The 27203-nt window shown below is 35.2% G+C and overlaps 1 long non-coding RNA gene across 1 annotated transcript in view; it reads right to left on the bottom strand.

The window, feature by feature from the left end:
• LOC133096082 (uncharacterized) overlaps positions 1–26426 on the bottom strand; it is a 54219-nt gene extending 27793 nt beyond the window's left edge. The window contains exon 1 of the long non-coding RNA XR_009701737.1: positions 26403–26426. This is a non-coding gene — a long non-coding RNA (uncharacterized LOC133096082). The remainder of the gene's footprint in view (positions 1–26402) is intronic.
• Between the last annotated feature and the right edge of the window lie 777 nt (positions 26427–27203).

Here is a 27203-nt window from a genome sequence, read left to right as displayed (position 1 = left end):
TAACGGAGTTTTTTTAATAACAAAGATATGCTATTCAATATATATATATATATACACACACACACATATATATACATATGTATGTATGTATATGTTGCATATATATACAGAGAGAGAGCTTTAACTTGTTTTATTTATACCTGTATCTATCTATGTAACTATCTCTATATCTATTAATCAGGAATATAAATGTAGACCTGAATAAATAGAAAGGCACAAATGATCCTCAGGAAAGAAAGAAGGATCAAAGACAAATTCTTCCCAAATTATTCTATTAATTTATTGGAAGTTCAAAGAAAATTCCATCTGTATAATTTAGCAAATTTTAAAAACTCTAAGGTTCATTTAAAGTAATAAATATGTGTACTAGCAATAAAGAGAAATAAACGTGTGCACTAAACTCAATATCTGTTCAAATAAATTATTAAGCTCCAGTAACCATTTAGGGATAGGTATATCAGAACCCACAATAGAATAAAAGCTAAAAATAGACTCATGGACGCTTATGAGTTTAGGATGTGTTTTAGATGACATTGTCAAAACAATGGACAAAAGTTGTGTTATTCTTACAGTTTTACTGGCTTGAAGAACCAGAGAAAAGGGTCAGGACAACCATATGACAGCAATAGAACAAAGGGATAGGAGAGGGTATAAAGAAACTTATACATTTCACATACAATTTTGTAAAAGTCATTTTAGCTAAACTGAGAAGTTGAGGATATATATTGTAATCTGTAGAACAGTCACTAAATAAACAAGTAGAAAAGTATTGCTAAAATGGCAATAGAAAATTAAAAGCAATTTCTAAAAACATTAATAGCACCTATGATTTCTTAAATGTATTTGGGAACAAAAAGCTCTTTTGTTTTAGATTCACTTGCATTTGTATGGTAAAAAAAAAAATGATAATAATAACAATGTCTTCTATCCTTTTCTCTTATGCATCTTTTTTACGGTCCAGAAATTTTTATAAATATAAATGCCTAAGTTAAAATATATAATAAGCTGCTGTTTTTAAAATGTGTGATTGAATATCCTTCAGATCTTTTCACTGTTTACATAAGTACTACATCTCTCATATTTACCTGGAGAGCATAATAATTTGTATTTATCCTACCACTTGATTGATCCAGTACAGATATTTTACTTTTCTTCACTGTGTATCTTCTCCAGTTGTTGATATGCCTTTGATGAAACTCCATGTCTGGTTTTCTCTGTGGCCTGGTCTCTACCCCAAGGATGTAGTATGGCTCTCTCTGGGTTTTGTTCTGGGACTACTTACTGCCTGGCAGTTTGTGGTCATGTCCTGACCCGTCTGTAGGGAAGCCCCTTGGGGGAGAACACGGCCCATTTTGGAGTGAAACTGCCAAGTCTAGATTTCCAAGAACAGCCTCACTGTAGAAATGTTTTATTTAATTTTCAAATATGCTCCATCTTGTACAATAAATGTTATGCTCCTCTAAGTAAGAGATATGGTCAGGAAGAAGAATTACCGCACACCGATTTTCAATTTGGTGATTCACATATATCTTCCTCACTCGCCATAGTCACCTCAAAATCCTTCCATCCCAACACAACAAACAGCACTGAGAATGTATATTCACCACTGGATTTGTTTTTGCACCATTAACCGTAATGCTTACTGAGGTTTCTGTTACAATTTTCACTATTTAATTTCCCATAAAATTTTAGCTTTTCTTAGTATGGGATCATGGGTGATTTTCTTCAAACTGGTTCCATTTATACCGTAACAGTTTAAAATTACATGATTATAGAACTTGAAATGTACCTTTTCTAATTTCAGTAATGATGCGTTTCCGTCAATTTTTAGCATGTGACTTGTGAGAGTCATCACTTATATTTAATTAATGGGGGAAAGAGAGAATGCATACTTTGTATTATCTCATACTTTTATATTTCCCAAAATGAAAAGAATAGTTTTAGTTAAAATATTTGAGCTTAACAGAAGTTTTAAGATATGATGTGATAGAGTATTGCAATACCACACTCTTCATTTCATCTCTAGTTTTGCACATGATTTTATCATTGGTCCATCCTTACTCCTACCAAAGTGATTTTTCCAAAATATGTATCTTGTCATCTACCTGTTGTTATCAGTAAGTGAGTAAGTGGAATGAAAAACCAGAGTATATATCTTCATCTGGAACAAAAAATATGATCAAATTCAGTAATAAAACCAACCAGTCAATTACACAGCTAATCACTGTGTATTTTGAAGACAACATGAACCCACTGTCATAAAAATTATCATTTCTATCTATATGAACATCACCTATGCAAATCTATGCAGAAGTCAGTGGGAATTGATTTTTCCAAATACTGAATTGTATAGATGACAGTACAGAAATATTAGAAGGCACCAGCCTTCATGGTAAAGGACATGGGAAAGGCATGAGAAGATAAAATTGGGGAGGAGAGAAAATTTAGCAAAAATCCATGAGTTAGAGCTGTTGATTCATACTTGTTGATATTCCAATGCAAATTGCATTTAACAAATGTTCTCTGGGCTGACACTATGTAGGTTCCCATGATATCCCTGTTCCAGAGGTATAAGAGGGAAAATTTTCACTGAGGAAACTATTCTAAGATTGAAATTAAACCGTACCTGGTTTGTAAACGGAAAGCCCAAAAATTACTGAATATTTTAGATGTCAGATAGAAGAATGCCAGGTATGCTATGATAATCAGCAATGATTGTTAACACAATATATCAGATCAGTATTTGAATTAGCTTTTGAATTACAAGGACAAATGGATCAAGTCTTAAGTCTTTAATAGATTAGTCTTCTTATTATGCTGAGATGTCTTTTTCCCTGTTTTTCTACAAGGAGATTACAAATCTGCAAACCTCAGCTGCTCTCATTTTATGTTCCTGCTAAGCCAGAAGCTCTGCAGTTCATCAATCAATGTCCTAAGTGCTCACAAGTTATATAGTTTTGTAGCTTAAGCTGCCTTTCCAACTCCCTAAATTATCACCTTCATTTATTCTTGTTCTTTTTCACGACAGCATCCTTATTGACCCTATAACGTAAATAAAAAATGTAAGCTCCTATGCCCTTATTCTTCGTTTCATTCTAATATCTCCAAAGTTAATCATCTTTTAATTGTATTTGCTTTTAAAAGATTAAATTAAACCTAAGTATAAATGAACGTGTGCCTTCCATTTGCAATATTTTAGTGTGAATTTGCTACACTCTCCCCTACACACATGAATAGAGATCATATCTATGCCCACGATATCAAATATCCAACCAAGAAGACAAGAGAGCTGAAGTTTTAGGACCAGTGATAAATTATAGTCACCTCTCTTGTGATAAGATTAGGGTATTAACTTCATGTTGCCACTTTAACAAATTACCACAAACTTAATGGCTTAAAACAAAGCAGTTTTATTATCTTACAGTTCTGGAGGTCAGAGTCTGAAATAGGACTTGGGGTCTAAAACCAAGTTTAGCAGCAGGACTGCTTTCCTTCTTTACAGGAATGCAGCCTCTTTATGAGGCTTTATGGGAGAAAGTGTTCCTTAATTTTTCCAGCACAAGGAGGTTGCCCACATTTCTTGGCTCATGGCCTCATTCTTCCATGAAAAACTCATCAGTGTTGGGCCAAGTATTTCTCGTCTGTCTCCCTCTCTCACTCCTAGGGAACCTTGTGATTACATTGTGCCCACTCATGCAGGATAATCTCTCCAACTCAAAGTCCGTTGATTAGCAACTTTAACTCCATGGGCAATCATTTTGGGTTGCCATTATTTTATCTATCAAAAATAGACACAAGTCTATTTACCTAAAGTCTAAAACGATCTTTATTATTCTGTCTCCCATCACTCCCCAAAGAATCTTCAAAAATAACATAGATGGTGGTAAAAAAAAAAAAAAAAAAATACTAATAAGGAAGTTAGGTATGAGGAAAGTAAATGTTAGAAACTCCAGAATTAGTTTTTAAAGATATTTCTATGGTTTGTTGACTTCTTGCCTCTAATAAGCAAAATGCACAAAGATCATTTATCTTATCCTCACACAGAAACATACACAGGCACACACATGGTTAAAGAGGTAAGAGAAAGTCCTAAAGGTTTTCTCAGATCTTCTCTAAGCCTCGACGATGTCTTCGGAATAACTTATTCGCTAATCACTACATAAAATGTAAACAACATTCTGGGAATTTTTGGGGTTTTTTTTTGTAGAGTCTTTGAGATGTTTTATGTTGCCAGTCAGGTTTTTATGTGAACAGATAATTTATCATTCCTTTTTGATCTGTAAGAATTAGTTTTATTTTTTTTTATTTTTTGAAATTTACTTCTTACTGCTTATTTGAATTTATTTTGTTCTTGTTTTTCTAGCCTCTTAGGAAAGATGTTTGAGTTACTGATTTGAGAAATTCCTTTGCTAATATAGCAGTTAATGCTGTAAATATGCCTCAAAGCATCACCTTAGCTGTGTCCTAAATTTGGACATGCTTTGTTTTTATTTTCATCTAGTTCAAAATATATATTTTTTAAATTTCCCATAAAGCTATATCTTTAACTCATGTGTTAGTAGTGTTTTATACGATTTTCAAATATTTGGAGATACTTTTGATATCTTTCTGTTATTGATCTTTAGTTCTCTTATGGTCTGAGAGCATACTTTATATGATTACTATTCTTTTAAATTTGTTAAGATGTGTTTATAGCCCAGAATATGATCTTAGTGAATGTTCTATTTATACTTGAAAATAAATTGTATTTGTTATTAATGTTTGGATATCTTGTTGGTTGCTACTATTGTTCATGTGTTATGAATCCTTACTGAATTTGTGTCTATTTGTGTCAATTATCGAGAGAAAAATGTTGAAGTCTCCAAATATTGTGGAATTTTCTATTTCACTTTTCACTTCTGTCATGTTTTGCTTCGTGTATTTTGAAGGTCTGTTCTTAGCTGAAGGCACAATTAGAATTTTTACGTGTTCTTGAAAACTGACCCTTTCATCATTTGTAATATCTCTTTTTATCTCTGATAGTATTCCTCGTTCCAAATTCTACTGTACTTAACATTAATATTAATAAAGAAACATTCATAGTTTCTTATTGTTAGTGTTTGTATAATATCTCTTTCTCCATTTCTTGATTTCACTCTATCTATATCTTTATATGCTGGCATTAAGATAATTTCATGGGTATGAAATACTAGGTTAATAATTAAAAAAACATTTTAAAGATGAAAGTCTTCATATTTGTCCTATTTGATATTCTCTGAGTTTCTTATATCTGGGGTTTGATGTCTAATTATAGGCCATTATTTTTTAAAATATTCATTCTATCCCATTCTCTTTCTCTCTTCCTTTTCTAGGATTTCAATCATAAGTATGTTAGAATGCTTGTTATTGTCACATAGCTCTGGAGTATTTGGTTCTGATAATGATAGGGTTGATGATGATGATGATAATTATAACTTTTTATCTTTTAGTTTGCATAATTTCTCCTACCTTATATTCAGATTGCTGGATCTTTCTTTACCTGTGTTTTGTCTACTGGTGAACAACTTATCTAAATTACTCTTCTTTGTAACTATGATTTTATTTATTAACATTTTATTTTATACTTGTTATAGTTCCCACGTCTCTGCTGAAATTACTCCCTGATTTTGTATGTTGTTCACCTTTTTCTTTGGAACCGTTAACATTTTGGTCATAGTTATGGTAAATTCTTTGCCAGGTAGTTTCAATATTAGTGTTGTATCTAAATCTGTTTCTGAGGTTTTTTTGTTTGTTTGTCTTATGGGTATATTAGAGTTCTCAGGGATATAGAACCAATAAGATGTCTATATATAAAGAGAGAGATTTATTTTAAGAATTGTCTCGCTTATGGAGACTAGCAAGTATAAAATTCACAGTTTAAAGGCTGTTGGGCTGGAGAACTAGGAAGAGCCAAAGGTTGAAGTTCAAGTTTGAAGGCATCTGCAGGCAGAATTCCCTCTTGATCAGGGGATCTCAGTCTTTTTCTTCTAATTAGGCCTTCAGCTGATTCACTGAGGCCTACCCACATTATGGAGGGCAATCTGCTTTACTCACATTCCTTCAATTGAAATGTCAATATCATCAAAAACACCCTCGCAGAAACATGCAGGATGAGTTTAACCACATATCTGGGCATAGTGGCTCAGCTAAATTGACACATAAATTAACCATCACAATGGGTGTGTGTTTTCTCTTGCTTACCTATATGACTCATTCTAGCTATTGTTATTGTTGACATTTGGGCATCTTGTGTAGGACAATGAAGACTGCAGTAAATAATTTTTATGCCTGAAACTGGGCACATATTTTCTTCTGCTAGGCTTCTATTTTGGGGGTTTGAATTAATCTAGTTAGGACTTGGGCTGGCTTTGAGGATTATTGTTGCTATGGTTACCCCTGGTGTATCAGAATTTTCAAGTGCCATCAATACTGCTCTGTCTTTAGGGTGAGGGTTGGTTTCCCAAAGTGTTACCTCAACCCTGACCTGTAGGTCTTTCTTTTTGCACTGTGCCTAAAGGAGGATCTCTTTGCTTATTACTGTCCCTCTACTGCCTTTTTCCCAAAAGAATTCTACTGTCACGTGTTATTCAAACTTGTTAGTATAGTGGAGGGGGCATGCATTCAAGTGGGCCTTTTCAGTTCTGATTTCACCTTGTTTTTGTACAGGCATCTTATTCTTTGCTCTCGGGCTGTGGACTGCTGTTCTTCTGGTCCTCCACTGGCTGTATTGGTGGGCTCAGTGCTCTTCCTACTTTACCCTCAAAGGTAGTTTTTCCCTGTTTCCGTCCCTCCTAGCTTCAGGAGTTTTCAGGAGTTCCCTAAGGTGGGGATATTTGCTGTCTCCCTCCCAGATTAAGGCTTTCTGCCCCATGGTGGAGGTTTAAAGAATGGTCATAGAGGAGATTTGCGTACCTCTCATCTGATTTCTGTTCCACTTTCCTATCACAATGAACATATTCTTCGAGTTCTTACCAGTCATTTGTGAGCACCCAGTGGGGTTTGTGGAGAAAAACATTTCAAGATGTTGGATATTTCCCAATTTCTGCAGCTTTCAGTGGTTTCATACTGTCCAGGCAGTGTACACTCAGCCTTTGGGAATTTATCAATTATTCAGGCTAAATTCCTCATACAAATGTCCATTTGCGCCTATCCTCTGTAAGTACGACCTTCTGTCTTATTTCTCCTTGCAGGTACAATACTTAACTCCCCTTATATTTTGACCCAGTTTTCAGCTCTCTGGAAGGTATGAAGATACAGTCATGAATCTGAAGTTAGTCTGGTTTTTTTGTTGTATGATTAGGGATGAAACTCCTTCCCCATTCTCTACAACCCACAAAAAAATAATGTTGTCAGCTTTTTGAATTTTAACCTTTCTGTTTGAACTGTAGTGTTATCTTATTTCAGTTACAACCCACATTTTCATAATGATTAGTAATATTGAGCCATCTTCATGATTTGATTGGACATTTGAATTTCTTCTTTCCCAAGTTGCTGTTCACATCATATTTTCTTTTGGGCTTTGTAAATTGTATTGTATATATTGTGGCTTGTTTTAAAACTTAATGCTGTGCTTAACGGAGAGGAAAATATCTTTGATTTATCTATGTTATCCTTTTTCACTACTGATTTTTTTTTTCTGTGTAAGAAATATTTCCTTATCCTAAAGTTTTAATCATATTCTTCTTGATTGTTTTTTAGATATTAATCATTCTGTTTTTCACATATAGATCTGTAACACACCTTGAATTTACCTAGTGAGCTTGGGATCATTGCTCTTTTCTTTTCATTTCTTTTTTCTTGAGATAAATTTCACAAACATGGAATACACAATTTTAACTGTTTAAAAGTGTACTATTCAGTGGCTTTTAGTGTAGTCACAATGTTTTTCAACCATCACTACTATCTAATTCCAGTACAATTTCATCACCCCTAACAGAAACCCCACACTCATTAAGCAGTCAACCCCTATCCCCCTTTCCCTGGCAGACACCAATCTGCTTTCTGTTTCTATTAATTTGCCTACTCTTGGCATTTCATATAAATATAATCAAGCAACAAGTGCCTTTCTGTACCTGATGTTTTTCACTTAGCTTAATATTTTTAAGATTCACTCATATTATATCATGAATACGTACTTCATTTATTTTTATGGCTGAACAATATTCCACTGTGTAGCTATTACCCATATTTTGTTTATCCATTCAAGTTGATGGGCATTTGGGTCGTTTCCACCCTTTGGCTATATGAATAATGCTACTAAAAATATTCAGGTGCACGTTTTTGTTTGAACACCTGTACTCAATTTTTTGGGTGACATACCAAGATATGGAATTGCTGGATCACATGGTATTCTTTGTTTAACTTTTTGAGGAAACAGAAACTGGTTTTCACAGCTGCTGTCCCCATTTTATATTTCCAATAGCAATGGGTAAGTTTCCAAATTCTCCATATCCTGGCCAACACTTGTTTATTTTCTGTTTGTTTGTTTGTTTTTAGAAACAACCTGGTGTAAGTGAAGTGGTAATTCATGGTAGTTTTGATTTCCATTTTCCTAATAACTGGTAATGTTGATCATCTTTCATGCATGGACACTTGTATACACTCTTTGAAGAATTATTTTTTGAAGTCTTGTGCCCATTTCTTATTTGGGTTGTCTTTGTGTTGTTGAGTTGTGGAACTAGAACTAATAAATTGTGGAAACTAGATACTTATCATTATATGATTTGCAAGTATTTTCTCCCACCTATAGGTTGTATTTTTCACTTTCTTAGTAGTATGCACTAAAACATGGAAGACTTCTAATTTTATATATATATATATATATATATATATATATATATATATATAGCTTTTTGTGATTTTGTCATCATATTTAAGAAACTATTACATGAGATTTATTTACAACATGATAGCATGAAGAACTCTGCTGATCCACTCTCCAGATAATTTGGTAAGAAATATATTAAACACACACACACAACTTTTAAAGCCTCTAGAAATGACCTGAAGGACAAACAGCAAATTGAGAAACATATATTTAAGAACATCTATGAAAATACAGTAAAAAGGCAAGAATCTGTGGTATATGAGCCAAGATAACTCCTTCCTCATCCCTTTTTAGCTCAGTGAGCTGGAGACTCCACTCCAGACAGCTGCTTCCAGGAACACAGGGCTCTCTCCCCTCAGCAGCTGGATAGAGCACTTCCTTTCCAGGAGTAGGGCATCATTGTTTCTCATCTTGCCCCCAGACACAAGCTCCCCCCCTTTGTGATAGAGTTGGGTGCTCCCTTCTTCCTCCTATTGTGGGTCAGTGGGAAAGAGACCCTACCTTGGACATCATACACTGGACTCCTGGGTCCCTGATCACTTTGCCTTAGCTCTTGAGCCAATGGTTCCACATTAGGAGAGGAAGTTAGAGAGGACCCTAGGCTGGCAAAACTGCACAAAGCATTCAACTTCTAGAGTGAGGATGTTAATCAGAGAAAAGCTTACCATCATCTCCACCCGCAGTTCTAGAGCCCTGGCTCAAAGATTTTTCGTGGGTGGAGAATCAGGTTACAAAAGAGATAGCTTCCAATTTCCTTCCAAAAGAACTTTCTCTAATTCTGAGAAAGAGTTAGAACTTTGAATTCAAAGTCATCCATTCTCAAGAACAATGTAGTGAATACAATTGGGAGGAGATTCAAGATACAGATTAAAGTATAGGCCAATTTCTTTGCAGTTTAGAACTGGCAAATGTGACAGATGGGGAGTGCCTTTTTGGGATTGGAACAAAAACAATCATTGAACTTAGCCAAAAGACTCCATCATCATTTCCAACAGTTGTGTGTGCATCTAATTTTGCTGATTAAATACGTCTATGCTTAAACTAGTCAAAACAGTTTCTGTATCTTGAACAGTGTATTTTAGTTGCAACAATTATGCCAAAAGGGACTGCAGCTAACAGACCATAAAGAATGAAAATCTAGACTTATCTGACCTAGTTAGTTTTGAAGACAGAGAGGATCTGGGTATAATTGAATAAGAAATAGGTCACCTGGAATAAAGTGCTTATAGAAAACACAGCTTTGACCAACCCAGTTTTCTACCAAGGCACCACACATTTGGCTTGAATGCAAAAACTGTGGGAACTTTGGCTGCTTCTAACTGCAGTGAAGATGAAGAAAAGAGAATAAAGGAATAAATGACCATCTCAGGTCTTTGTATTCTCTGCTCAAAGCAAGATCATAACTTGATTTTTCTCTTCCATTCTCAAAAGCACACCAACTATCTTAATAACTGGGCAAAGTAAACTATGTAGAGGAGAGAGAATATGATCTTGAAGACAGCTAAATTACAACAGTAATTCCCAAACTCGCCACGTCTCTGAGTCAAAAATTAGGTCTTTGTCTGGGAATGAATGATACTCTAAAATTTTGAAATAGAAAGATTTGAGGGGACTCTTTAAATACCTTAACCCCTAAGTACCATTGAGTTCTTTGTCTGCAAAAGCAGACATTTGAGAAAAAGCTAGTCTTTCTGCTTTGAGACTATATATCTGCCATGCAAAGATACATATATTATCTTCATGCACCAAACGCTCTTAACCTTAAGTAGCTCCCGGATTTCTATGTAGTGCCAGACAGCAGCATATGCCACTGCATATTCAAAAGAGGCTGATTACAGGGTCAGCTTGGAATAAGAAATCTTACCAAGATAAGTACAGACATTTTTTACCAGTTTTATATATATATATATATATATACATATATATATATATGTATATATATATATGTATGTATGTATATATGTATGTGTGTGTATATATATACATATATATGTGTATATATATGTGTGTGTGTATATATATATATAAATATATATATATATATATATATATATATATATAACCTATGGATGTGTCAGAGGATGTATTGTGAGGATGCTCATCCTGGCAGGGAGAAACATAATTTTAAATCAAGGGCTGGAACATCCTTTTCCTAACAAAGAAAGAAATAAAAAATAGAAAATAAAACATGATATCACATCACAGCAGGGAGTTCATAAATTAGTGTCAATATCAAAACCTTAAATATGAAGGATAATGTTTCCTAGCAGATACACATTTAACTCCTACTTATTTTGTCTAGAGAAGGTGTGGTTCTGGGAGAATGACAGTGAATTAACCCAAGTTGGTTCAGTTGTTGCTTTCAATTACTACTTCAGATGTACTAATGTTGTGAAACAAATTAACAAGGTTCCTAGCATGTGGCATGCAGTTATTGTTAAGGTTATTGATTTTGTTCTCTAAACTCGCATCGTTCAATATGGTAGATTCTAGCCAAATATGGTTATGTAAATTTAAATTAATTACAATTAAATCAAGTTAAATGTTCATTTTCTCAGTCACTGCTTGGCTCATTAAAAAAAATGCCTTCAATGATAGCCTGCATAACCAGAGCTTCCTCATCTCGAGACCACCAGAGATTGCTTCGTAGGCTCTCTCGCATATATTGAGGCTGTTAACTCCTGACATATCACCTTGCTCATAGAATAGTTATGATTCTCTTCCTGAAATCGACACCCGAGGGATTATTTCATAACTTGGTTCGTGTTGAAAATCTATACTTTTTAACTTTTTGAAATATTAGTTTCCCAAGAGTGAAAATCAAATTCATAAGATATCTTAGGACAATGCAACTGAATGTGTTCAAAACTGAAATGATCTATTCTGCAAGGTGGTAAAACCACCTTCACAATCACGTATGTGATTAAAGTCCTGCCTTTCCCTCATCCCCTCAACTAATCAATTTTCAGTTATTTTTCATTTTACTTCCAAATGCTTTTCCCCCGCCGACCTGGTTTTGCGTTCCTAGACTAGCTAACTTTCTAAGTTGTTACCTGTGTTTCCTGATTTACTTCTCTGCGAACATCTGCCAAGTGTGAGTTCAAGAACACTGCCACGTCTTAGCTGGCATATAAGCTAAGCTTACCTGCATCATTTTCATCTTCTGCTAATCCCTTTTTATCACATTATACTCTAGGGATGCTGGGCTGTGTGGGGCTTCTGTTCTATTTTCACTATGTTGTCTGCTCAGGACTCAACCTTGCAACACACCTTATGCTCCTACTCCCCCAGCTGACTCTTAACCATTGTTCATGATCCAACTGTAACATGTGGTTGAGATCTTATCTTCCCAAAGCCCTTTCTGCAGACTTACCCCTAATCTTTCCAGTGTCCAAAGCAAGGCTACACAGAAAACCACATGTCATATTATTAAAATATTTAAAACTATCAACCAAACTAATAAAGTCTCAGTTAAAAAAGTATCCCACCCTACTAGAATAACCACAAATCCCCACATATAAAAAAAATTGAAAAATATGTGCAGATCTATACTTATGTCACCAAAAGTTGGAAAAAATCTAGGGCTGTTACACTTATTTATTTATTATTTGTTTACTTATTTATTTCATATGTCTGGGTATTTTTTTTTGAACAGGAGATATTGGAATGAATAGTAAAATAAATACCTACATAATTCATAAATGTATGTATGCTTATTTCATATAATTTATTCCTACTACCTCCACTGTAGCCAATTTACAAATTATGCTATTTTTATCAAAATGTTCATGTAATGTGTATTCTATTAAAGCTAATTGCAAAAATAATTAAAAATGCAGATATATTCCAAGTGTACAAAATCCAGATATATCTTCAAAAATACAGCTGTTATAGACTTAAAATATTTTATATAGGTTCCCAAAGTCATTTTTTTCTAATATTCTAAATTATTTATTGTATAGAAAGGCAAATACATGTCTTAACTAACAAATATTTAAAATTAGAATTGAATGTAAATAAAGCTAACATTTTTTATACTTTAATTAGATCTTATTAAGTATTTTATAAAAATAAAAATATTCACATTCAATGTCAATGTGAAGTCTTGTAAACAATTGGTATGACCCTTCAAGCATGTTAAACGTGGAACTACATTTATGCAAATTTAATAATATACATATTATTATATTAAATATATGTATTTATATTATTAAACAATAATCTTCAGGGGTATTTTTCACAAATACCATAAATGTACTAGGTTCTTAATAATGGATCATTTCAGAGGAAGGCACAGAACCCATTTTCATGCTTCTCTACCCTTTCCTATTTCTGAGCTTCTAGGAACTCAGGAGTTGGTGTGGTCATCACAACAGTTGCGGTGAAACGGGATTTAACAAGTTAAATAATTTATCTTTCCTCTTAAACACACCTGCCATTCAAAGCTTCTCAATGTTCTCACACTGCCCACTTTATAAGACTGACATATATAGGTTTATAAAATTAATTGTAGGTTGACTAGACCTTCATGTTATCATCTATCTGTGTTGGTACAGGCACAATGCCTAAACTTTTATGGCATTCTCTTTTCTTTAGGGGACGTAGGGCACAAGATGTGGAGAAGCAATTGCCTGGGGACTGAATGGTATTTCTCACTGAGCTAGCAGTGAGCATGAGATGCTGAGTAATGGTGCTGCCTGTGAGTTCTATGTTATCTTATTATTTATTTACTGACTTATCCATTCATTCATTTATTATTCATTTATTTATTTGCATGAGGAGTAATTGGTGGTGATTGGTGGATAAAGTCCTATCAAACAGCATTGTTTGAGAAATTATTCATGAAAGGAAGAGTCAACTGATGTGCCAAACTTCCTTGCTGTCTTATTTTAAGAAATTGCTACAGACACCCCAGCCTTCAGCTGGGGTGAGCCCTGATCAGTTATCAGCCACCAGCATCAAGGCAAAACCCTCCACCTGTAAAAAGATTACAACTCACTGAAAGCTCAGGTGAGGGTTAGCATTTTTTAGAAATGGTTAGTATCTTTTAATTAAGGTATATGTATTTGTTTCTTAGACATAATGCTATCGCACCCTTAATAGACTACAGTAGAGTGTAATCATAAATTTCATATGGACTGGGAAACCAAAAAAATTCATGTGACTCCCTTTATTACAATATCTGCCTTATTGGTATAGTCTGGAAATGAGCCCACAATATCTTCAAGGTATGCCTATATTACCACAGTCCAAAAATAAAAAAAATAAATGTGTGTCCTGCTGATGCTAGATAAAATCTGAAAAATATTATAACACCAGGAAAAGTAATTTATATACATACAACACACTGTCTTTATCCCACAGTTATCTAGAAGCTCTCAGCCTTTCAAAGAACACATGCATTTTTAGGCTTTTGTTTATTGGTTTGAGAAATGATATCAACCATGATATATAAGTTCCAACCAATCAAACTTATAGATGTTTCCTGAGCACAATATATGGACTTTTTGTTTCATTGTTTATTAACTTTTTGTCTCAAGTGGTCTCTTACTTTTTCTTACATGCCCTTCTGTGTCCTACTAATCTTTAGGGATTATTTCAATAAACTTTCACAAAATCATGAATTTTTGCCTTTACATTGAGCTATCCAATCTCAGAAAGCCTATATTAATCTGATTTAACTTTAAAATGTTATATGTTTATATCATATATATGTGTATATATACATATATAGGACTATGTATATATAAACACAATTCTATTATGTATATGTGTATATGTGATATTATATATATACATTCAGGCAGCCAATAAGCAGATTTAACAAATGTTAAATTTATGTCAATTTTTTATTCAGATAAATTGATTTTAAGGAAATAAAAAATTACAGAGACATTAATGCTTTTTTGTACCCCTTCCTCATTTTACTCCTAATCTCAGTTCCCTGTGCAAACTTTAGGTTTAGATAACTGATTAACATAAATATTGTTATATTTTCTACATAATGTGATACACAACCAAATACTTATGTCACTATGCTATTAGATTATTAAACTTTTGTAAATAGAGTCATAGTTGACATGTCATTGGGAAATAATTGTTGAATGATAATGATATTTTCAAGATTTAAAGTTGACACAGACATAGTTTGTTATATTATACTACTCTATTGTAATACAATATTTTAATATTAACATTTAGAATTTTGCTAAATTTGCAATTGCTAGAATGGGAAGTTTGGGGTAATAGTTACTATCATCTTAAAAACATTTATTAACTCTTTCCACACGGGTCTTCAAAATAGCCCTCCCAAATTATAGTCCTCTCCACAGAGTATATGAATTTCTACATGTCTGCATCTCTTCTAAACTTATGCATGTGGAATGGAACTGCTTTCATTTTCAGAAAATGTTTTCATTTTCTGACTACTATTAAGTTTAAGCATAATTTCATAGGTTTATTGGCCATATGGTTCTCCTTTCCTATAAATTATATGTGTAATAATAATAATCTCATTTTTCTAGAGATGGTATTTTTTCTTATTAGTGTAAATTTTTTCTTTATACATTCTGACTTCTTCATTACATAGATCATAATGATATTCTCATATTTTTTTCTAATATTTAAAAAGTTCACCAGATATTTATGGCATTAATTAGCCTATAACTCATTTTTTAAATTGTGTGAGGTAGGAATTATACTTCTTTTTTCCAAAGGATAAAATTTTCACAGAAAAAATGTATTTTACTCTCCATTTTTACCAGCAGTGCGCATCTCAATATCTGGTAAAAAACAGCTTTCCATTGTTTCACTTATTTCTATGACAATTCCATGCTATTTTAATAATTAAAGCTACAAAATAAGTTTTATAATATTGTAGAACAATTTGTAATGATGGTACTTTTAGACTAAACTTAATATGTGTGTGTGTGTAGATTTTAAATCTTTAATAGGTTTACTAATTATAAGTCTGCTTGATCTATAAATTACTAGGAAAGCAGATTTAAATTTCTGCTACATTTATTTATACAGTTTTTGTCATTATTTTGAACATTATCTATTGCTTCTTTACATATGTGATTTGAGGAGGGTCTGGAAGCTTAGTCTGACCTGTTGCCTGATGTCTCACTCTTATCTTTTATACTAGATGTCTTGGCTCCAAATATGATATTATTGCTTTCCATATGTCTATAACTCTTTTCCCTAAATAGACATTTAATTTCTACAAATCTGGGGTATATTATCACACTCATATTGCCCCAAAGTTTTGCATATACAAATTACAATTATATACTTATTATATGGTTAGATTACTTGAAATGTAGAACACAGAAATAAAACATTGGTCCAATTCCTGTTCTGTAAATATAGTATTGAATCTTCATTATTTTGTTTGGTATTCTACACAGTTAAGTTCCATTGGGATATAATATAGCTATATGCATATCTGAATGTAAGCTTCATTATTAATTGCAAAATGAAGTGAACTGGTTTTGTGTACATCACACACATACTGGATATAAACTGTGATAAAGAAAAAAAGTAAGGTGGGCAAATATTTCATTTAAGACAAATTAACACTCAGCACAATATTAAAGAATCAAAATTTCAAAATAAAGAAGTTGTTTTCCCAGGAATTGGTAAAAAGTGTTCTTATATTAATCTATTCTATTTAACTTGTGAATTGGTAGGAATAGGGGAAAATTATGTTTTGCTTCCTCAGAGATGAAACCCCTCTTTACAAAATTACCTTTACAAAACATTTCACTTTTCTTTTTTATCTTCTTTCATTCATCTAGCTGTGTTTCGCAAAGCTGATACAGTCATTGTGATTAATACAAGCAAAGAAACAAAAAGCTGTTTCAACCACATGCTTCAAATCTGTTAAAGACAGCGAGTTAGAGAACAGATCCCTTGGCCTGGTATTTTGGGATCTGCAAACTTCATCTTCTAACACCATTGCTGCAGATAATTTAGATTCCAACCCCACACTATCCTGACACATTACAGGACACACTCCTAGGCCAGGGTGCACTTGGTGGTGATGAGCTTGCCAGGGTGAATTTTGTTCATCCTGTCACCCCAGAATGCACTCTAATAAGTAATAAGGCATAGATTAACATCAAAGATTCCCATGAAAGGGGACACATGCCCACTGGAATGGCCAAAGGTGTGTCAGATGAAGAGAAATTCATCTTTTGCCAATTTTAAGCTCAGTGTTACTTCTCTGGAGCCTTTTAATTGCTGTTGTCAGCCATGGACATGCCCATCACAGGCCCAGAGTACATGGGGTCCAGAGGGCTTGGCTGCCTCCACCTAGGTTTCAAGGGACAGGACAGCATGGGAGAGCAATGGGGTCCTAGCAATGAACCTTGAGGTGGGCAGGGCCCAGGCAGAGAGCATTCTCACTGAAATATGAGGGTGAGGTACCACCTTGGTAGGTCCAGAACATCAATGCAAAGAGGAATATTCTCAGGCCTTAATATTGTTTGCCCTGTTAGGTTTTGAACTTACGTGGGAACTGTTACCTCTTTCTTCCTTCTTATTTCCCACTTTTGGAATAGAAAGGTCTATCTCATATCTATTGCACCATTGTAATTTGGAAGCACATAACCTGTTTGGTTCACAGTGTCACAGTTGAAGAGGAATTTGCCTCAGGATAAATCACACCTCCAGTCTCACCCATACCTGATTTAGATGAGACTTTTGACTTAGACTTTAGAGTTGATGCTGGTACAAGGTAAGAATTTTGGGAATGTTGGGATAGAATGAATGCATTTTTCATGTGAGAATAACATGAATTTGAGGGGCTGGGGTGAAATGTTATAGACTGTGCCCACTCCCCTGAATTCATAATTCCCAGCATGGTGGTATTAAAAGGTAAGTACTTTGGAAGGTGTTCAGGTTCTGATGTTAGTCCCTCATGAAGGGGATTAGTGCCCTTACAAAAGAGACCCCAGAAAGCTCTCTTGCCCTTTTTCTTCTGTGTGAGGATACAAGGGAAGCCCTTTCATAATTTATTTATCCATCTATTCTGCAAAAGGGAGGGCATACTCTTATTGGACCCTTGAAAATAATTACATTGCCATGATGAGTAAGGAGACTTAGTAAAAGCCTTTGAATTCTGGGACAGGAGTGAGAATCAGGTCTCATTTTAAAATCTGTTATTTTAGTTTACAAAAGTAGACCTTACTAAATTACTGTGGGTTACCACTAGCTTAAGAAGAAAAAGGGGTCTTTCTCTTATACCCAGAAAATAGAATCTTAAAACAACATCAACTGTATTCCAAACAAATAAACATATTAAATTTATTTTACTCCTCAGTTCATTCAGACTTCCATAATTAATTCTTGTCCCACTGGATCTTGGATTAGTAGTCTTCTACAAAAGCCCTGGAAAATCTGACTCAAAACCCACTGTTACAATGTGAAAGCTGTGTAAGCATACTGACTCCAGTCTACTCTTTGAAGGGCCAGTAGCTTGAAGTAGCTGGGACTGTCACGTTCCATGGGGCTCTGAGCTAGTACCTCGCTGAAGACAAAAAAATCTAACCTACACTTTATAGCAGAGTGTGCAGGAAGCATCAGAGAAAATTAAAAAAAAAAAAATTAAGTCCCATTCTCCCAGCTTATTAATGGAGGTAGTTTATTTATTACCGTAACTTCTAATAGTAAAACAAAGGAAAGTAAACTATCCTTTTGGGAATCAGAACATAACTATTCATACAAGCTTTGATCTATGTTTCACCTTGGGGCATAAACATGTTATAGATGGTGAGGATACTGAGAAATCTCTAGAGACTTCCCGTGAAGCAGACAATCTCTGAAATATTCACGTTAGTAAAATTTTGCGTGTAGAAAATTAGGGAGGGCTGACTAGCTCTTCAAATTTAAAACTTCCCACGTATCTCTTATACTAGTAACATATAAAACAAAAAAGCCTAATTTTTGTAGCATCTCTTTGTATGAGGTGAAAGAACAAATCTTTGTTACATTTAGATGCCATCAGGGAAATCTCAAAGTTAACTTTAAAAAAGAAATCCAGAAGGTTATTATTGTTATTAATAATATTATTATTAGAATACGACTACATGATCATTAAGATATTAACTGTCAAAGAACATGTGGGCAGTGGACTAAGAAAGGTTCACAGGTGCTAGAGAAAAAAATACTCTCACAAGTATTGAATCAATGTGACAATAAACAATTAAAATTAACATAGACTCAGATAAGACAGATTATGTTTTGCATTCCATAGGACAAATAGGTTTTTTGTCTGGTTGTTTGTTTGTTTCTATTTCAAAACCTTTCAAAATAAAAACAGAACTGAAGAATTTAGAGTAAAGGTGAAAAGAAACTATGTGTTGGAAAATAAAATCTCTCTCTATAATATAATCTATATATAATCTTTCGAATATATTAATGTTCAACAATATTAAACATCCATGTTAATAGTATTTCTTAAATATGTGTATTTCTTTTCTTATTAGCCCAGTAAATAATAAAATAAAATAAAATATGACCAATGGAAATAAAATATGAGCCACATATGCAATTTAAAATTTTCTCAAAAGAATGTTTTAACAAGTAAAAGGAAATGGAAAATGATTTTTATGATATCTTTTTAAAGTTTATCCCAGTATATGCAAAAATATTACAATTTCAACAGTAGTTATAAAAATATAATAATAAAATATTTAACATATTTTACACATCTCAATATTTGGTCTGTATATAGATTTCATTGATTTTATAGTCGAAAAAGCAGATTAGCATACCCAATTTGTTCCAAACATACTTCAAAGTTTTCCAGTAATTGAACTATTTGTTCTTAAATTTAAATTAACTAAAATGAGAAATTCAGTTATTCAGTCACAATAGTGCATTTCAAATGTCCAGTAGCCACATGTGCTGGTAGCTTCCTTTCTGGATGACCCTGAGCTGCGCTGACTTCCGTTCTCTGTGTCTCCTTTATCCCTCTCCAGCTGAGTGCAGGGGCCAGGCTTCATCAATCTAAGAAAAACGTTGTGAATGAAGCAGAGAGCATGGGAGAGATGAAGGGAAAAAAACAAATCTGTCTAATCCACTTTAAATAGAATAAAACCCAGCTTTTTGCAAAGTCAGAAGATGGTGAGGGATTTTCAAATGTGGGTGTGAGTGGGCACGTGTGCTGTCCATGCTTACACTCTGGGAACTGTTTCAACAAGGGCAACAACTCTACACGTGAGTCCATGCACGTGGGTTTGAAGCCCAGCCTGCCCCACTCTAGCTCTCTGACCTTGGGGAAATTAATTGCGTTTGTCTGAGCCTTAGGGTTCCTGTCTGTAAACCGAGGACAATGATATCTACCTCTCTAGTTTGTTTTGACAATTAAATGTGATGATAATGACCTGGCTTTGTAAACTGTAAATGCCTCTACAATTTTGTTAATGCCTTTATAATCTCCTACTCCTTAGTCACTCTTTTTTGTGAATATACAAAGCCCTTGGGACAAAGTGACACCTCAGGTCCCCCAAACTTCCCAATAATTTCTCATCTCTTTCAGCAGGACTTTTGATTCTAAAAAATCCACATACCCCTTCAGTACAAGTGCATAATTTCAAGTTCTTCAAAGGAAAGGGAGACTGGGAAAATTACACCATTTGTGGATTTAACTGTTCTTTTAGTCACCAGCTAATAGCGCTTCCTAAATATCTCTCAAGGCGTTAGGAGACACTTAGAAAACAGACTCTTGTCTCCCCTCATTGAGGCCACTCATGCAGTGGAAAGAACTTGCATGTGTAAGGCACTGGGAGATTCTGGTCGGTCCTCAAGCCCTTTGTTCATGATTGACTTTGTGATTTAGTTCAAATCACTTAACCTCCTTGTGAAAACAAGCAGGACTCTGTGGGGCTCCTGGGCATGCAAGTCTTTCAAACAGCTGCTAATCAAGGAAGGGAGGGGATGCAGAGAAAAAGGAGGAGCAGTCAGGAAACAATAGTGCAGCCTTGGGGCAGGGGCCTGGTTCCCCCCAAAAGGATACGCATCACCATATCTTTGAGCTATTCTGCAGAACTAAAACTCCCACCAAATGGAAGATGTTCCAGAGAGAAGGTCACAGTTTGCTAACCTTGACCACCAGCATCCAGGTTAAAGGAGTGCAGGCCCTGCACACACCCTGATTCTTATCAGCAACCCCACCCTTGAACCATTGCTATAAAACTCCTCACCAAATCCACCCCCACCACAGGTTGGGACACACGGTTTTCCAGGGCAGGAACCCTCTGTGTTCCCCTTTACCTGGCAAAGCAATAAATCTATTCTTCTCTACTTCACCCAATACTCTGTCTCTGAGATTTGATTCAGCGCTGGTGCACAGAGGCTGAGTTTTCAGCATCACCTGGGCTGCAGCATTTGTTGTTCATATGTGGTGGTGGTGGTGGTATTTGCATATTAAGAGAAGTAACAACTATCCTCTTTAACTCTTAGAAATAACATGAAAATCTGATAAGACGGTGGATAACAAAGTGTGTTGCCTGTTTGTAAAGCCCTCTTCGGGAGGAAACTTTTTAAAACATTTCTTTTTGGTTGTATCAGAGGCTCCATGAGGGCACCCACTATGTCCCCAAACCAGACATCCTCTTCTAGGACACAGTACAGAAATGAACAGAAGGTGGATTATAGTTCTACAGAATAAATCAACACAGGGCCTCTGTCCAAAGGAATTTCACAGCCTGCTCTAGGCTCTAGATCCTTATCCATATGCTTTTTTCGATGTAGTGATGAAATGAAAACTGCTGTCAAAAGCACTTCAATTGCAAATGGACTTCTACTTGAATTGTAATGCTTGATTATAATTTTTTTCAGAGCAAAACTTTATCTATTCACATGTGTCTTTTATAAAAGTTCATCAGTGAAGATCATTATAGTCTCCTTAATTGAACTTTTAATTAGTCCGCAGAGATTATTTTAAATGTTTCCTTTGATTATGTGTTGAGTACTGTGACTTGTTGCCCTATAGAAATAGCAGAATTGACATTTCCTTCCTTATCTCCTTTAGAGCATTCAGATAAGGATAATTTCATTAGTTCCTGTCTAAATGATGTTTCGGATCTAGGCCCTAGAGCTAAGAAAATGATTTTTAATGGGCTGCACCATTTAATCTATTCATGTAGACAAATTGGATTAACCACAGTCTTTTTGAAAAGCCTCTAAAAATCCGTAACTATGAACAATAAAAATATTTTTTAGGCTTTCTTCACAAAAGACTATCACATTAAGAAAAACAATTACAACTGATATTCAAAAGAAAAGTTTGAGTTCTTATCAATCTATAAAGAGTGTGCCAAGGGGAAATGTCAATTGCATGCTGTTTTTTTTATCTTTAGATAGTTGCTTCATTATCCACATAATCAATTATTTATTCTGTAGCTCAAACTAATTAGCCTTTTCATAAGAAAAGTATCTTGAAGTTGTAATATTCTTCTAATATTCATGTGATTATATCAAACATATCAAGCCTGCATGTGATGATGAAACATGGGAGGTTTTGCGTTAAGTGATGAACAATTAAAAGTCTGTGAAATCCAGCTATCAAACTGCCTACGACACATTAAAGCAAATGTGTTCATTGAATTTTAATGAGTTGTAAAGCAAAAAGTAGAAAACGGTTTAATCTATTTTGCTTTATTTTGACTTAGGGGTGAATTGTTAATCATGAAATCAGGAGACATTCTGGGTTCAAGCTGCTACACAAAATATTTAAGTCAAGATATTTAACCACAAAACTTGTACTTAAAATTAGATGCCATGACTTAAAGACTTAAATATAAGACATGACACCATAAAACGCTTAGATGAGAACATAGGCAAAATATTAGCTGACATAAATCATACCAATGTTTTCTTAGGTCAGTCCCCCAAGGCAATAGAAATAAAAGCAAAAATGGAACCTAATTGAACTTATAAGTTTTTGTACAACAAAGGAAACCGTAAACAAAATAAAAAGAAAACCTATGAACTGGGAGAAAATATTTGCAAATGATGCCACCAGCAAGGGCTTAATTTCCGAAATATACAAACAGTTCATACAACTCAATAACAAAAAAACAAACAACCCAATCAAAACATGGGCAGAAGACCTAAATAGACATTTCTCCAAAGACATGCAGATGGCCAACAGGCACATGAAAAGATGCTCAACATTGCTAAATATTAGAGAAATGCAAATCAAAACCATGATGAGGTACCACCTCACACCAGTCAGAATGGCTATCATTAAAAAGTCCACAAAAAACAAATGCTGGAGAGAGTGTGGAGAAAAGGAAGCCTTCTTACACTGTTGGTGGGACTGTGAATTGGTGCAGCCACTATGGAAAACAGAAAAGACGTTTCTCAAAAAACTAAGAGTTGCCATATAATCCTGCAATCCTATTCCTGGGCACATATCTGGAGAAAACGATAATTAGAAAAGATACATGCACCTCAGTGTTCATTGCAACACTATCTACAATAGCCATGCCACAGATGAATGGATAAAGAAGAAGTGGTATATATATACAGTGGAATATTACTCAGCTATAAAAAAAAATGAAATAATGCCATCTGCAGCAACATGGATTGGTCTAGAGATTATTATACTAAGTGAAGTAACTCAGAAAGAGAAAGACAAATACCATATGATATCACTTATATGTGGAACCTAAAAAATGACACAAATGAACTTACCTATGAAATGGAAACAGACTCACAGACATAGAGAAAACAATTGTGGTTACCAAGGGGAGTGGTGGTGGAGGGATAGATTGGGAGTTTGGGATTAGCAGATGCAAACTATTATATAGAGAATGGATAAACAACAATGCCCTACTGTATAGCACAGGGAACTATATTCAATATCCTGTGATAAACCATAAAGGAAAAGAATATGAAAAAGAATATACATATAATGAATCACTTTGCCATACAGTAGAAGTTAAGACAGCATTGTAAATCAGCTATAATTCAATAAAATAAAATTAAAAAATCAAATGCCAGTGTATATATATACATATATACACATATATGTGTATTTATATATCATATAAGCATAGGTTATATATATTATATGTAATATATATACTTTATATATATTAAATATATAGCATATAATACATATAAATAATATAATATATAATTATATATATTATATAATAATTATGTGACCATATAATAATAATTATATATATAATTATTATTTTATAATTATTATATAAAATATAGTATAATATAATACATTATTATTATATTATAAATATATCATAATATAATATATAATATAATAATTGTATTTTATAATTATAATATAAATATATATAATTATTGTATGTTACAATATGTATACATTTTGAAATATGGGCATCTTTATAAGAAATAATTATAATAATATTTATACTAAAGTCATACAAGAGTAGGAAAGAAGGGCAGAACAAAATAAAACATATCAATTTTCATAAGAAATATTGTTTCAAAATACTAAAAAACAAAAGAGAGAGCGAGAGAGAGGGATAGAGAACAGAACCAGTTATGAACGAGGGAAGTTCTTCCAAGAGTGAATGGAAGTTTCAATATTAAGAAATCTGTTATTTTAATACAGTTAAAATCAAATATACCTAAAGATGCCCAAAGGTCTGTGACAAAATTAAACAAAGATCCCTGATTTAATTTAAAAAAACTGTAAATACAATAAATATATTGTGTGCATATTGTTAAGGACAAATGGATATGCCCATAACATGAAAGAATACACCTGTTAACCCAAAGCTAGTACTCTGCTTAATGGGGACACATTAGGTGAAGTCCCGTGAAAGTCAGAATGAAGAATGAAACACTGATGCTGACCACGGCTATTGAATGTTCACTGGAAATTTTAGACAATCAAACTAGAAAAATGAAAGGTATTGGAGTATGAAAATTGCTGAAGATATGAGATTTTTTTGCTTAAAAATAAATTCAATAAAATGCTAAGGGCTTCCCTGGTGGCGCAGTGGTTGAGAATCTGCCTGCCAATGCAGGGGATGCGGGTTGGAGCCCTGGTCTGGGAAGATCCCACATGCCGCGGAGCGACTGGGCCCGTGAGCCACAACTACTGAGCCTGCGCGTCTGGAGCCTGTGCTCCGCAACAAGAGAGGCCGCGACAGTGAGAGGCCCGCGCACCGCGATGAAGAGTGGCCCCCCACTTAACACAACTAGAGAAAGCCCTCCCACAGAAACGAAGACCCAACACAGCCAAAAATAAATAAATAAATAAATTTAAAAAAATAAATAAATAAAATAAAATGCTAAAAATTAGTGAAAAACAGGGTACAAAATTAATGTAATTAAACCTATAGCTTTACCAATAGTAAGGTATCAAACAAATACAAATTATAATTCAAGAAAATATTTTTTAAAAAACTACTGAAGGATGAAAGTGAAATAAATTTAAATATATCTTTTTGCATAAAAATTTCCTCTTTGTATATACTCCAATAAAGATGTTAAAAAAAATTTCCTCTTTATAAAGATTAATTTATAAATTCAATAAAATCCCAAAGTAGATAACAAAGGTATCTTAAAATTGGAACTAAAAAATCTGATCCTAAAATTTATATGGAAATATAAGTAGAAAAGAACAGTCAGAGAATTGTGAAAAAGAAGATCAATAACAAGGACTAACCCTATCATCTATGAAGACATATTAGTAAACAAACTATCAAAAGAGTGTTGTACCCATGTACAAAAAGAGGCAAAGACCAACCAGATATAGCAAAACTCCAGAATTATACACAATTACTGATAGGAATTTATGGTATGATAATTGTGCATACAAAATTATAATTCAGTACAAGATGTAAAGATAACCAGATAGTCATTTGGAAATTAAAACAAAGTTAGATTTATATATCATACCATGTAACAAAATAAGTTCTTGACTGCATGAGCAATTTAAATATATAATATGAAGCCATCATATTGAGGAGGAAAATTTGGGGAAACTTCTTTATGACATTGAAATGGGGAAAACTTTTCTACTATGACACACAAGTCCAGAAGCCATCAAAGAAAATGATGGCCCCATTAAAACAGAAAACATGAAAAAAAATAACAAAACAACAAAACCCACAAACTTTCTATGTGTTAAAAACACCATTGACAAGAGACCTTCAAGATGGCGGAAGAGTAAGACGTGGAGATCACCTTCCTCCCCACAGATACATCAGAAATACAACTACATGTGGAAAAGCTCCTACAGAACGCCTACTGAACGCTGGCAGAAAACCTCAGACTTCCCAAAAGGCAAGAAACTCCCCACATACCTGGGTAGGGCAAGAGAAAAAAGATAAAACAGAGACAAAAGAATAGGGACGGGACCTGCACCAGTGGGAGGGAGCCGTGAAGGAGGAAAGGTGTCCACACACTAGGAGCCCCTTCGTGGGCGGAGACTGCGGGTGGCAGAGGGGGGAAGCTTCGGAGCCGCGGAGGAGAGCGCAGCCACAGGGGTGCGGAGGGCAAAGCGGAGAGATTCCCGCACAGAGGATCAGCCCCGAGCAGCACTCACCAGCCCGAGAGGCTCGTCTGCTCAGCCGCCGGGGCGGGCGGGGCCTGGGAGCTGGGGCTCGGGCTTCGGTCGGATCGCAGGGAGAGGACTGGGGTTGGCGGCGTGAACACAGCCGGAAGGGGCTAGTCCGCCACGGCTAGTGGGAGGGAGTCCGGGAAAAGGTCTGCAGCTGCCGAAGGGGCAAGAGACTTTTTCTTGCCTCTTTGTTTCCTGGTGCGCGAGGAGAGGGGATTCAGAGCGCCGCCTAAACGAGCTCCAGAGACGGGCGCGAGCCGCGGCGATCAGCGCGGACCCCAGAGACGGGCATGAGACGCTAAGGCTGCTGCTGCCGCCACCAAGAAGCCTGTGTGCGAGCACAGGTCACATCCACACCGCCCCTCCCGGGAGCCGGTGCAGCCCGCCACGGCCAGGCTCCCGTGATCCAGGGACAACTTCCCCGGGAGAACGCACGGCGCGCCTCAGGCTGTGCAACGTCACGCAGGCCTCTGCCACCGCAGGCTCGCCCCGCATCCGTACCCCTCCCTCCCTGGGCCTGAGGTCCAGCCTTGCGGGTCTGCCGCCCCCCCCCCCCCAGCCGCAGGGACAGCGTCACCCCAGGGTGCAGATGCTCAGCTGGACTGCTGGGAGAAGATGCAGCCACCACCCCCCCCGCCCCCGGGCATCGGGCAGTCATCCAGAGCACGAGAGCGCATGCGCCCAAAGCATCTAATTTAGCCCGAGGGATGCCTAGCCTGCTGGCCCCTTTGGCTCCTAAGACTCAGGGCCCTGCTATCCACCTTCTGAGACGCAAGTCTACATATC

This window comes from Eubalaena glacialis, chromosome 8 (assembly GCF_028564815.1).
Source record: "Eubalaena glacialis isolate mEubGla1 chromosome 8, mEubGla1.1.hap2.+ XY, whole genome shotgun sequence".
NCBI classification, from domain to species: domain Eukaryota; kingdom Metazoa; phylum Chordata; class Mammalia; order Artiodactyla; family Balaenidae; genus Eubalaena; species Eubalaena glacialis.
The sequence above is the reverse complement of the archived record's forward strand: the minus strand, read 5'-3'. Positions and strand labels throughout refer to the sequence as shown.